The 12,294-nt window shown below is 31.9% G+C and overlaps 1 protein-coding gene across 1 annotated transcript in view; it reads left to right on the forward strand.

Annotated features, from left to right (window-relative positions):
• Positions 1-12,294, forward strand: part of LOC130900790 (max dimerization protein 1-like) — a 302,666-nt gene that overhangs the window by 14,100 nt on the left and 276,272 nt on the right. The window lies entirely within an intron of this gene.

The raw sequence follows: 12,294 nt of genomic DNA on the forward strand, positions 1-12,294 counted from the left end.
CTGACCTAGAGATGGAGGAAGTTGCTTAAAAAATACCACTGTAGAAAGTACACAATCTATTCAGCATGTTTGAAGATTGAAGACGCCATGTTGTTTTTAGTGAATTTGTAAACATGGAAAAAATTGATCATCGTTATGTGATACAATACTTTTATTTGAAAGACTGTAGCCCAACCAATATAAAAGCTGAACTATATTCTACTCTGGGTTAGACTGCTTCATTATTAACAACAGTGAAATATTAGATAGCAGAGTTTAAACGAGTTCGAACGACCTGCGAAGACCAGCATCGTGTTGGTTGACCAAATGAGGTGACGACTTCACAAAAGTTGAAGAAAATCCACAAAGCGGTACTGGATGATCGTCGACTGAAAGTGCGGAACTAGCAGACATAGTGGGTATTTCAAAAAGTGCGTTACATCGCATATTAACTGAAAATTTGGACACGAGAAAGCTGTGAGCAAGAAACGTGCCGCGTTTGCTCACAATGGAACAAAAACAGCGTCGTGAAGATATTTCCATCGTGTATTTGGCAATGTTTCACAGAAATAAAGACAAATTTTTGCGCCGTTTCATAACCATGAATGAAACATGGGCCCAACACAAAATAAAAGAACAATCTAAAGAATGGACTGAATATAAAGAACCGGCTCCAAAGAAGGCAAAGACTGTTCCTTCTGCAGGCAAGGTCATGTCGTCAGTTTTTTGGGATATGCGTGGGATAATTTTTATTGACTAACTTGAAAATAAAAAAAAAACTATCGATGGCGAGGATTATGCGAACTTATTGCAACGGTTAAGCGAAGAAATCAAGCAAAAACGGCCGTATTTGATTTAGAAGAAAGTGTTAATTCATCAAGACAGTGCACCAGCTCACACATCCGTTATTGCGATGACCAAAATTAAGTAATCAAAGTTTGAATTGCTACTTTATGCACCCTATTAGCCAGATTTAGCCCTCTCTGATTATTTTCTGTTGGCATACTTGAAAAAATGGCTTAATGGTAGAAAATTTTCCAACAATGAAGAGGCGATGTTATAAAAATGGTATCGAACTTATTGAACATCGTTGGGAAAAGAAGATTACGTTGAAAAATAAATATGTATTTTTCCAAAATATGTTTTCTTTGTTGGGCCAGGTACTTCTGGTACCATCCTCGTATATACAATAAGTTCTCACTTCTAGTCGAGTTAATTTCCATTGCTTAACCAATATATTTCATTGTTTTTGTAAGTTAAATAAGATTTAATGGATTTATACAATGATATGCACCGTTAGAGATGACTTGATTTCATTCCACGTAATTAATTTGTAAAACTTTATTCTAAAATCTACAATATTTACCAATACTTATATAACGAAATGAGTAATTTAATTATTACTATCGCAGAAACAATTTTGATTTTATTTGTTTATAAATTACATTCAAGATCTTTTTGGCTAGAGAAGAAATTGAAGTGACCAGTGGAAAGTACAATAAACTAACCAAAAACCTAGTGTTAGAACATATTATCTGATGATTTATATGAATTAGAAGTTTTAGTTGAGAAATCTCCCCTACATCAAATATCATATTTCAGCTTCTTCAATAATGTAATATCCTCTATGTTAACTGTTTGAACTGACCTCTAAATTCATTAATTTCGATATTTAAACCTCTTTTCCATACACGTGTTGTGATACCGATAGGTGATTGCATAAACTAGACAATTTGGAAGGAAACTAGAAACAGATTGTAAGTGAATTTGGTCAATTGATAAATAAAAATTAATGCTAATAATGAGACGGCTTCTTTGAAATCAACCAGCTGTTTTGATCTCAACGCGCGTGCTTATTGACGACACTTTCTTACCGGGGTTACTAAGAATACGAAACGAGTATAATTTTCTATTTTTGTCGTGCGAGTTAGTATTGTAAGTGCCACGCTATATTAGTTATTCGTTCGGAATTCTTTATACTTTTTTCAGGACTAGATAAAGTATACAATTTGATTTTCGGGACGTAAACATCAAATAAATTAAATAGAACGTATCTCGGCAGCTAACAGTTTGTCACGTCGAGTGCAATAAACACTTTTTGCACCAGTTGCCTACATTATTTTTCTACGTTCATGAAAAAATGTTTTATTTAGGTGTAGAAAAATAAAAAGCGTATTTTAAGAGCAAAATATTAACATTGAGAAAGTTAAGAACTAGTAACTAGGAATAATTTAACTTTATCATTATTTGTACTTTTAATAATGAAAGTAAATGAACAATTTTTGCAATTTTCAATATTAATATTTCTCAGTGAATTATTTTTTGATTCGACTTCTTGATTTGTGACTTCTCTAAATGTACTAGTACTTGGTATCTGTACATTGTCATCATCTTTAGCTTGAAATATTTGTTTTGCAACATTGAGTTTGTTGCTCTACGTATCCTTCCACTACCGTCGACGATTTCCATCCGCCGTATCGTTTGAACTCTAGTACATCTGCTGCATTATCTGCAAGAAGCAGTGACTCGTGTATAACTCAAGATTCTCAAAATTCAGAAATTTTGCAATTTCATACGGGATTTTAACAAGCAACAGCTTGGACAGTGCACTTTTCTGGAACGTAATTTCGTGTATTTACGGTATATATCGATCAAATTTAATCCTTATTCAACCTCACTTCTAATGACAAAACTTCGTTCCTTGTCAATTTTTGAACGTGGCACTTTTACAATCAACATTGAACCTACTTCTTCTATGACTTCAATATTCAATTTTTGGAGCTCTTCTCTACGATATGCCCCTGCGATGCCAAATATTGCGGCGTCCCATAACATATTTTTATAATGTCTTCTTCTTCTTTCTTCTTTAATGTATTGTAGTTCCCAAGCTTGTTCATGAATCCATTCATCTTTTTGGAGGTCTTTCAAAAGGTCGTCGTGTCCTTGATTTACTGTCCCGTGCGTTCTTTGCTAATTTTTCTTTTTACCCTTTTGTTCATACTGTTATTATTCTAGATAATATCCCGGAGTGCGTCTGATGTTCGGCTTGCTTCGTTTGCTTGTTTTTTTACTTCGTTTATTCTGTTCTGGTCTGCGCTGATTTGTATGCCTAGGTAGTCAAATAACATTACCTGTTCTATGGTTTTATTTTCTACGCCTATGGTTGGTTTCTGGACGGATAGAGTAGCCTGGTGACAGTCACTACCGGTCTCAAGCCAGGGTAAAGAAGGAGGGTTGTCAGGTGAGGCCAACAACCTTCCGGACGTAAAAAGAATTTATCTGCTCTTAGATCCAACGATCAGCTTCGGAATAGGACGGTCCAAGCGTTGACGAACTCGACCAGAAATTGGAATATGAATACGGAAAATAAATTATAATGTCTTACAAAATCTGAACAATAATTATTGACTTACTTTTCTATCAAAAACTGGAAATTTGGAGCTTCTTTTAGGAATTTATAATTGTGTCCCCTATTAAGGACTTTTTTGACCGAGTTCTGCTTCATAAATTCCATTAGTTTTTTGTAATTGTTAATTAATATTAATATCTTCTTTTGAAGAAACGCAAGCTCTTACTATTGAGTACTCGGACCAAAGTGATGAGGGTTTAATATCTTTCGATAATTACTGACTTACTTTTTAAATCAAATACTGGGAATTTGGAGCTTATTTTACAAATTGATAACTGTGTCCTCTGTTAAATATTTTTGACTTTTTTGACCGAAATCCTGCAGAGCTCTGCTTCAAAAATGCGATTAGTTTTTTGTAATTGTTATCATTAATATCTTCTTTTGAAGAAACGCAAGCTTTCACTATTGAATACTCATACCAAAGTGATGAGGGTTTAATATCTTTCGATCTTTTTACAACTTTTTTATCGAAGCACCACTCTTTAAAAGGATTATATAATAAATATTTATTGCATTAGTGCAATAAAGATCTACTTTTTCCAGTAAAACGTAGAAAAATTTATTTTTCCAGCAGCCTTACCCTGTATACTTCTATTTCAATTTCAAAATCACTCGAGCTCTATTATTCCATTGTGTGTAGCATTCAAACTGCATTTATTTATACTTCTCCATATCAATCTATAATAATTGCGTATAGTGGCACAGCAAAGAGAAAGTTTATGGTTATTGCGAATATTTGTCGACTAGTCTATGTAGCTGCTGCGAGATCATTGTATTTTGTGGCAAGGCCGCTTGTAATATTTGCTTGGAAACAGTTATGGCAATTATTCTATTTGCCAAGTAGTACTTAACAGTGTTGGCTTTGAATCGCAAAATGAATTTATCGAGATAATAACACTTTATCAAACGAAAACTTTTTTATATCTACTTCTTTTTATTGAATTTTTTCGAAATTTCTTTGTATCTTATTTATTGGCGAATCTAAAGAGGGACCACGGGACCGAGGCCATCCTAAAACTCTGATTACTCTATTTTCAACAAGCAGAAAATGTATGTTGTATACGAGGGTTGTCTGAAAAGTTTCAAATCTAACGAAGAAACAAGACGTTTTTTTTTTCATAATCGTTTTTATTTTTCAAATACACATTTTTTCTCAAAATAGGCGTTTTTTTTCCCAATTTCTACATTTATTTTATCAAGTAATGCGTATACTTTCTTATTATTTAACTTTTTTGAACGTATCCCATGAACAAAAACCCATGACATGTAGCATATTTCCATATTCCTGGAGTAAACATTTGATATTATTTGTATCATGGTTGAATTTTTGGAGTCACTACAAACATTTCAAAAAGTTTCGCTGTAGATGAAAATGCTTATTGCAGACCATATAATAATTATGTATAGTAAAACTTTTATAATGATTAAGGGGATGCAGTACTTGAATTTTTTTATTTGGAAAATACCTTTTCTGTGAATCACACCCAAAAAGCTCAAAATTGAACACGTACTAATTTTGACAATTGATAATAAAATTAGTACCACAAAATTCTATGCAAATATGTTATTTTTATATAAAATGCATCATGGTAAATATATTAAATGGTATACTTTTCCATTCATATAATAGTTGCCATCTTCTCAGATTTGGTTTGAAGTCAACACTGGTGTTCTTCAGGGATATATCCTGTCACCTACTTTCTTTCTCCTATACATCAATGATGTACTCGACAAAATTGCAAACCCGATATATTCAGGTGTTGTCGTTCAAATAAACTCCGATAAACTCCTCATCTAACACCCAAATCCATAGACAGCAACAGATCACCACCTTCAATACCGATCTTCAAAACATTCTGGAATCTGATTGAATTTAATGCAGCAAGGACACAAGCTGCTGTTTTTACAAAGAAGTCTGGCACTGCAGCTCAGATTTGGACTGAAATTCGCTAGTTGGGTGTTGAGGTTCATCAACTACAAAGACACGCCTTTCCCAAACACCACAAACTACAGAAGTTCAAGATCAAATTCACAGGAATCTTCACATGGCAGGCACCACGCGAACTACTCAAGTTTGCCCTCTTATGCTTGATTTTCAAATAAAAAAATTACATAAACCAAAATTATTCATTGTATTTAATGTCAAATCTATCGTTCAATTCAACTTATATGCAGTGCGAATGTATGAAAAAAAAATACGGGCAGCTAGATCAATTTGCGGAAAAACACAGAGAGAAAATAATTGTTGCCCCCAAGGCTTTACTCTTATAAAGCCGTAGAAAGCCTTAAGGAATGAGATTCATGTACAAAGGAATAAGTAGAAAATAGTTGTTTTTTGTCGCACATGAATAGAAAATGATTATATTCTACTTAAAAAGGGATGATTTACATCATTCTGAAATCTATATATTTCAGTCTTTTTCGCTGAAATACATATAGGGACAAGTTGAATTTTGACTTCTTTTATGTACCCTGACTTAAAAAATTTATAAAGCTGTTACCTACTTTCTTTAAACTTGAAAATAACCCATCATATCACATTTTTTTTTCAACCAGATTATTTTTATCAACTACCCTACTTGGTGACTAGTTTAATATTCTCTTCACGTCTTACTCAACATCCAATATCTTGTGTCAAGTTCAATTAACATCTCGATTATATAGATTCTTTAAAATGTTCATCGTTATTTTCGATTTCTTATTGGCGATTAAAGTAAAAATGGGTACCACATATTTTTACAATTATCAAGAGCTAGAGCAAAACTTTTTGGATGTCGATCACATTTTTTGAATGAAAATGGGAATTCTGATATCCGAGACCTTTTGGAAGCAATAAATTTAAATTTTAATAAACAGAGAATTGAGGTTATTTGTCGATTCTTCCAACTAGAAACTGAAAAAAGTTGATGGAAGTCAAAAAGTTTTTGAGAATTGAAAAAAAGAAAATTATGAAGATTTGTAATTGAATTAATCAAAAAATTTTTGTTCAAATGTCATTGAAGATTCATTTCCAGTACTTACATCGAGGTTCAAAGAGTTTTGAAGAACGTCATCAGAAAATTTTTGATAAAAATATATAAAGGGATTAGTGTTGGTCTATATTTAAGAAAAAATGACCCAAAAACCTATAAAAAAAAGGTCATTATTATCCCATTAGGACCTAGCGTTACATATAAGTAACTTGCACTATTCGGTTTATAAATAAAAAAGATCTATACTTCATCATTTTGTGGCTAGAGGGTGTTACCAGTGTCATCTTGAATTATGCTTGTTTCTGCAAACGCACTTAGTGCTAACAAGTGTTTTGAAACAATTGACTAAGAAGTTGGCATTCGTTTCGTGTAAGTATTACGAAACATTTCGGTTTTAGCTTAAATTTATTTTCGTAGTTGCTTTCTATAGTAGAAATATGTATCTTTCATTAGCAAATCTTATTTCTAAAAAAAGATTAGCAAAAGTTAGCTTACAACGGCTTTTTTAGAGCGTTCATATAAGTAACGCTAGGTTATTAGACACTAGTGAATACAACAATTATTAAAAACATATTTTTTTGTTTCTAGGGGTTAGAAGAGGCTCTTGAAATGGCTTACAATGATGAGGTACAAGAGATATTTATACAGCCACCATATCTAAAGGTGGGAAGTTGGTTAATCTGAACGGCGGTCAACTTCAATCTCAAGTTTTGGACTAGGATTAGATTAGGTTAGGTTAAGTTGAATTAGGTTGAGTAAGGTTAGGTTATATTATGTTAGGTTAGGTTAGGTTAGGTTAGGTTAGCTTTCGAATGAATAACGCATTTCTTCCTATGATTCTGAAAACGTAAGGCAGGTCCTAGTATTTCGAAGAATACCACTACTAGCCCGAATATGAATAAAATTATAAGAATTGGTATCAAGATAACATTAGCTGGATTGAGATTGAAAATCTCGGAGAAACAAGATGTCGGACTTTTTCTGAGTGGAATTATAAACAACTATGTGTAAAAAGGTTTATATATTGAATGCAATGTAATTATTGATATAAAATAAAAATAAAATTCTGTTTTCCCGTCTATAAATAAACGGCTTAGCGTTACATATACAGGTTGTTTCATAAAAGGTGACCCCGTCTCTCGGATACATAGAAAACTGAAAAATATTTGGAGTTTGTTCGGTCAGAAATTTTTGTAACGCCATCCGTATTGAATACAAAGGGCGTTGAAGACTTTTTTCACGATTTTGCCGCAACTTCTGGCAACAATATGTATATTGAAATTTTATACGGATATGTTTTGGAAGCTGATATATCCGATTAATTTGTTTTAATGTCCGACTCTCAAAGAGGACGCTAATTACGCGGTTCTTACCAAATAGTATTGAACATAACACTTTCAATATCAGATTTATTAACAACAACGTCATAACTATAAATGAGTGACAGTTTTCCATGGCATATTTGTATCATTCACAGGATCATCTTCATTTAATGTTTGTTGTAATTCACATTCTAAGAAAGAAATTTATTCTCCAAGTTTCCTTCTTACAGATCTCTCACTAATATCGTTATTTATTGTGAGTTGTAATTAAATTTTTAGATTCTTTTGTACCCTTAGAATTACATCAAGTTCATTACCTTCATTTGTGGCTGTTCTTTTTAATCCACAACCGAAAATATTTTTTACACTGCTAGTTTCACTAAATTTCACTGTAGATTGTGGAGTGTAGGAAATATTCTGGCAGGACTTTTTGTAACCATCTCTTTGTGTCTTCAAAACTAACAATCATCAATAGAGTAAATTCACGTTCACTTTGTTCACATCTTAATATATAAAAATTCAGTTTGCGATTGAATTCAAAAACGAGTCAACTGATATTCATGAAAATTGGTATATAAATGTAATTTGGTCCAATTTAAATGATAGGATAGTTATTATTTTAATTAATAATAAACTGATCATCAACGTTGATTGTTGTTATTAATCGTAGTTTCCATAAGTCTGGAACAGATGGCGCCTTAAGCGAATTTCTTTACAGAGAACTGTGAAATTTTGTCCTTTGCACCTCATAGATGGCGGCACACTTTATTGTGATATATTTTCTTAGACTACACACTTTTTAAATCACTTTGCCACAGCAACGCGTGGCCGGGTCTGCTAGTATCTTCTAAAATCGAATATGATAAAACAAATTGTTGAGTTTCAAACTCAATTGTGTTAAATTCATGCCAAAATGAAAATTAATGTCATTTGACACAAACGTCAAAATGGAAAACATTTTTCGGCATACTGCGATAATTACTTAAGATATTGATATGAGTACCAACAATTGAATACCTTGTTGTTAAATCGTCTTCCGTCAGATGGAGACTCACTAAAACTGTTATTGATGAATTCGGCACAAAAAAAAATAAAATCTTTGAGTTGTACATCAATCAAATGATAAATTTATAATATAAATTATTTCAATATGAACTTCGTCTACACGTTAAGTTGTTATCTAATGTAAGAAGTAGACATTAATTCATATCACTCCAATTCATTTATTTGTTCAAAATCCGACTCTATTTACACACAAAATTATGCACAGACATGACTGTGTTATTCAGGTAGAGCGCGCACTCAACTTCGTTCTATAATTTTGAATTGAGGTCATCAACATAAAGGGAATATTGTGTTTAACTTAGAACACGGGTGAATATAAAATTTCAATTTGATTTGAAAATATGAATATCGATAGTTTAAACGGAAAAAAATTATATATAACCGAAAAAGTTTGCTTCTGTATTTAGGAAACCGATTGAATGTTATTTAAAAATTCTTACGGCCGACTATAACTTTGTTATTTTAAATGAAACACCCTGTATATTAATACATTTTTGAAATCTATGTAAAATTTTAGTATATTTTTGACTAAAACTATTTAAAAAAATGCATACTCTTTGAGTTATTAATTTTTTTAAAAAAATTTGACCGTTGCAGAATCTTATAAATTATTTTTTTACGAGGATACCCTTAAAGATATGACAATGGTTTCTATTCGGTTGCTTCTAGCAAAGTTAGACGTATTTGAATCTATTTTGAAAAATTTTTAATTTTATATAGGGTGTTAATAAAAAGTGTTCAAAGTTTAACTTCATAAATATAAAATTTCTTTCTTTTTTTGAATGGAACCACCCGGTTTTTTTTATTTTAATGCCTTCAGGGCTAAAAAATAAAGCGAATTCATGTATACTTCCGTTATCCAGATATTAAATATTTTCTGTAAATTTCAACAGATGCAAGAGTGATCTAAATTTTATTTTAAACAAAAAACATAAATGTAAAACAGAATTAGAAAAATAATTTGCTTCAGTGGCGTAAAAAATAGCGGGATAAAAGTGACAACTAACCCTGACAGCGCGCCACTGGTAACATTTTCCCAAAGTTTGTTTATGTCAAAATATCACTTTATTAACGAACATATTGGTCACCAAAGTTGGAAAAAAATTTAAAGGCGTTCTTGATTTATGGCAAATTGTTGATTTCTATTTAAAATTTTGAACACCCTTTATATCAGCAATTAGGTTTCGTATTCCTATATCAAAATGAATCATTTATTGAGATCTCTCTGTGGTAGAGCGTTGTCGGTCGAATAAAGAAACACCCTGTATATGTGATTATCAAGTATAATGTGACTCTTAGAATCGCGATATCTCAGAAATGTTAACGCTTAGGAAAAAAATCATAAGAACCATTTATGTAGAGAATTTTAAGATCTACAACTAGGTTTTTGTTTGATAAAGATATTTGACCCCGAATAACTTTTGTAGCACACATAGGATCGATGGGGTTTTTTAAAACTTGTAATTGTAAACCTCACATCTTGTTTTTTGATCACTATTTTTGTGTCTAAATTGACCGGACCGAAGTGATATATTTCCTGATTTTATATAATATGAATATGGTTACTTCGTTTTATAGTAACTGAAGAAAATGTACTGGATATACTAAAATTTTAAAGTTTTTATGGCAGCGAATAATTCAGAGTTTATGATAGAAAAAAACTAAGGTTTGACTAAGAATTTGTTCATAATGTTGATAAATTTTGCAGCTGTAATGAATTGAGTGATATCAAATGTATGAGCTTCAGTTCTATTTCAATAAAGTATGTTTATACAATTGTGTGTTATTATTTGCAGTTACTTAATCCCACCTACTCTATGCAGAATCAAATTCAAGTGGTTAGATAATGTACTAAATTTATTTTTATAAGTGACCCGACGTAGCAGTCGATTACAGACTAATTTCAAACTGGTGTATATAGTCGTCAAAACGTTTTCTGGATGGTACAACTACATCTTTAAATATCATTTTTTCTCGAAGCTCGATCATCAGCAATGTTTCGGTGGACTTGGAATCCAAATTAATTAGTAGTTAGTAAATTTTTGTTACGAACAAGTTCGCGATATGAGTCCTTAGGCCGGCCCTGTCCAACTACAAAGAAATTTGAAAATTCGGCTAATTCGCGCAGCGCCTTTAATCTGTTTTTTATAAATAGCGGATGCGCCATTGATGAACGTTTTATTATAAAAGGCGGTTTATTACAGTATTTCTTATAAATAATTTCTAGGAAAATCTATTTATTTATTTTTTTTTGTTTCTTTTTGTTCTAGAACTTTGTAGAATTCTATTTGTGGTATATAAATAAGTTTATGTAGTAAGTAAGAAAGTGATATTTATAAGTAAATTATTTTAAGTTAAGTGTATTGTGTAGTGTGTGAATAAATTAAGAACTTAAGAGATAGTGTTTATCAATTATTCCTACGAATAAAAAAATGTAAATAAATACGAAAAACATAGTTATAATACAAATATTATCATGAAGAAAAGTGTCAAGATGAAAAAAGACAATGTAGTTTAATTATTCAAAGTAACGTCATACGTTTAGTCATTCAAATACTATACAATAATAATAAAACTATCGGTATGGTGTTTCCTTACAACGGTGGACCCACATATCTAGACCATGTCTAGCTCAATATGTGCTCTATTTATAGTGTGAAATCGGCCTCAAAACAGTCTAGTTAGATTCAATTTTCAGTTCAGTAGTTCTAAATTATCGAAATAGTACTTTACGCACCTAGGGCTTGGGCAAGAATGTCCTACTTGGTATATGAGCAAAAGAAAGTTCTTCCCGGGAGATCATAGGCCCGCTTACCAGGGAAGAAAAGCAAACTTTTAATCCCGGAGGGAGAAAAATATGGTTTTACTATAAGTCAGTAGGTAATTATTAAAAGTTTTTGAGAGTACCTGCAACCTTAAGGATGAGGTTAATAAAGGAAAAGGAAGTTTACCTGAAGATGGTGAGAAAAAGGAATATCGAAAGAAAGCAAGCGCCGGACGGCGTTGATGATGGTTCGATTTCTAGGTGGACAGTAATCATAGTATTTTGTCCTCTTTTACCAACTTCCATCAAGTTTCTAGACACTTTTTATGTGTGAAGAAGCTCTTCGAATAGGTCGTACGCAATATATGCCTTCAGAATCGGCAGTACTGTTAGAAAACCTCAAAATATAACACGTTATATCTTGTTCATTATAACTCAAACTCCAGATCGTGATGTATATATTTACATATAGTTTTCGATGTTTTATATCGTATTTTCACTCAAATTAGATTGCTCTTAGTTCAATTGTCATTATTATTCGTAGGTAAACGTAATTAGAGTTGTTTTTCACTGGCATCATAGATACTCACTCTATAAATTGTCATATTTGTATGTTTCAGATACATTTGCTAGAAAATATTTCACATCACATCAAGTTTATTTATCGAAATAATCCGGAAACCGCTCCAGTTTTGGCTGCCACTTCTGTTTCGTATCCTCAATTTTTCCTGAACTGAAGGACTCATTATTTTCCCAATTTTCTGGAAATCTCGCCAAATCATT

This window comes from Diorhabda carinulata, chromosome X (assembly GCF_026250575.1).
Source record: "Diorhabda carinulata isolate Delta chromosome X, icDioCari1.1, whole genome shotgun sequence".
NCBI classification, from domain to species: Eukaryota; Metazoa; Arthropoda; class Insecta; order Coleoptera; family Chrysomelidae; genus Diorhabda; species Diorhabda carinulata.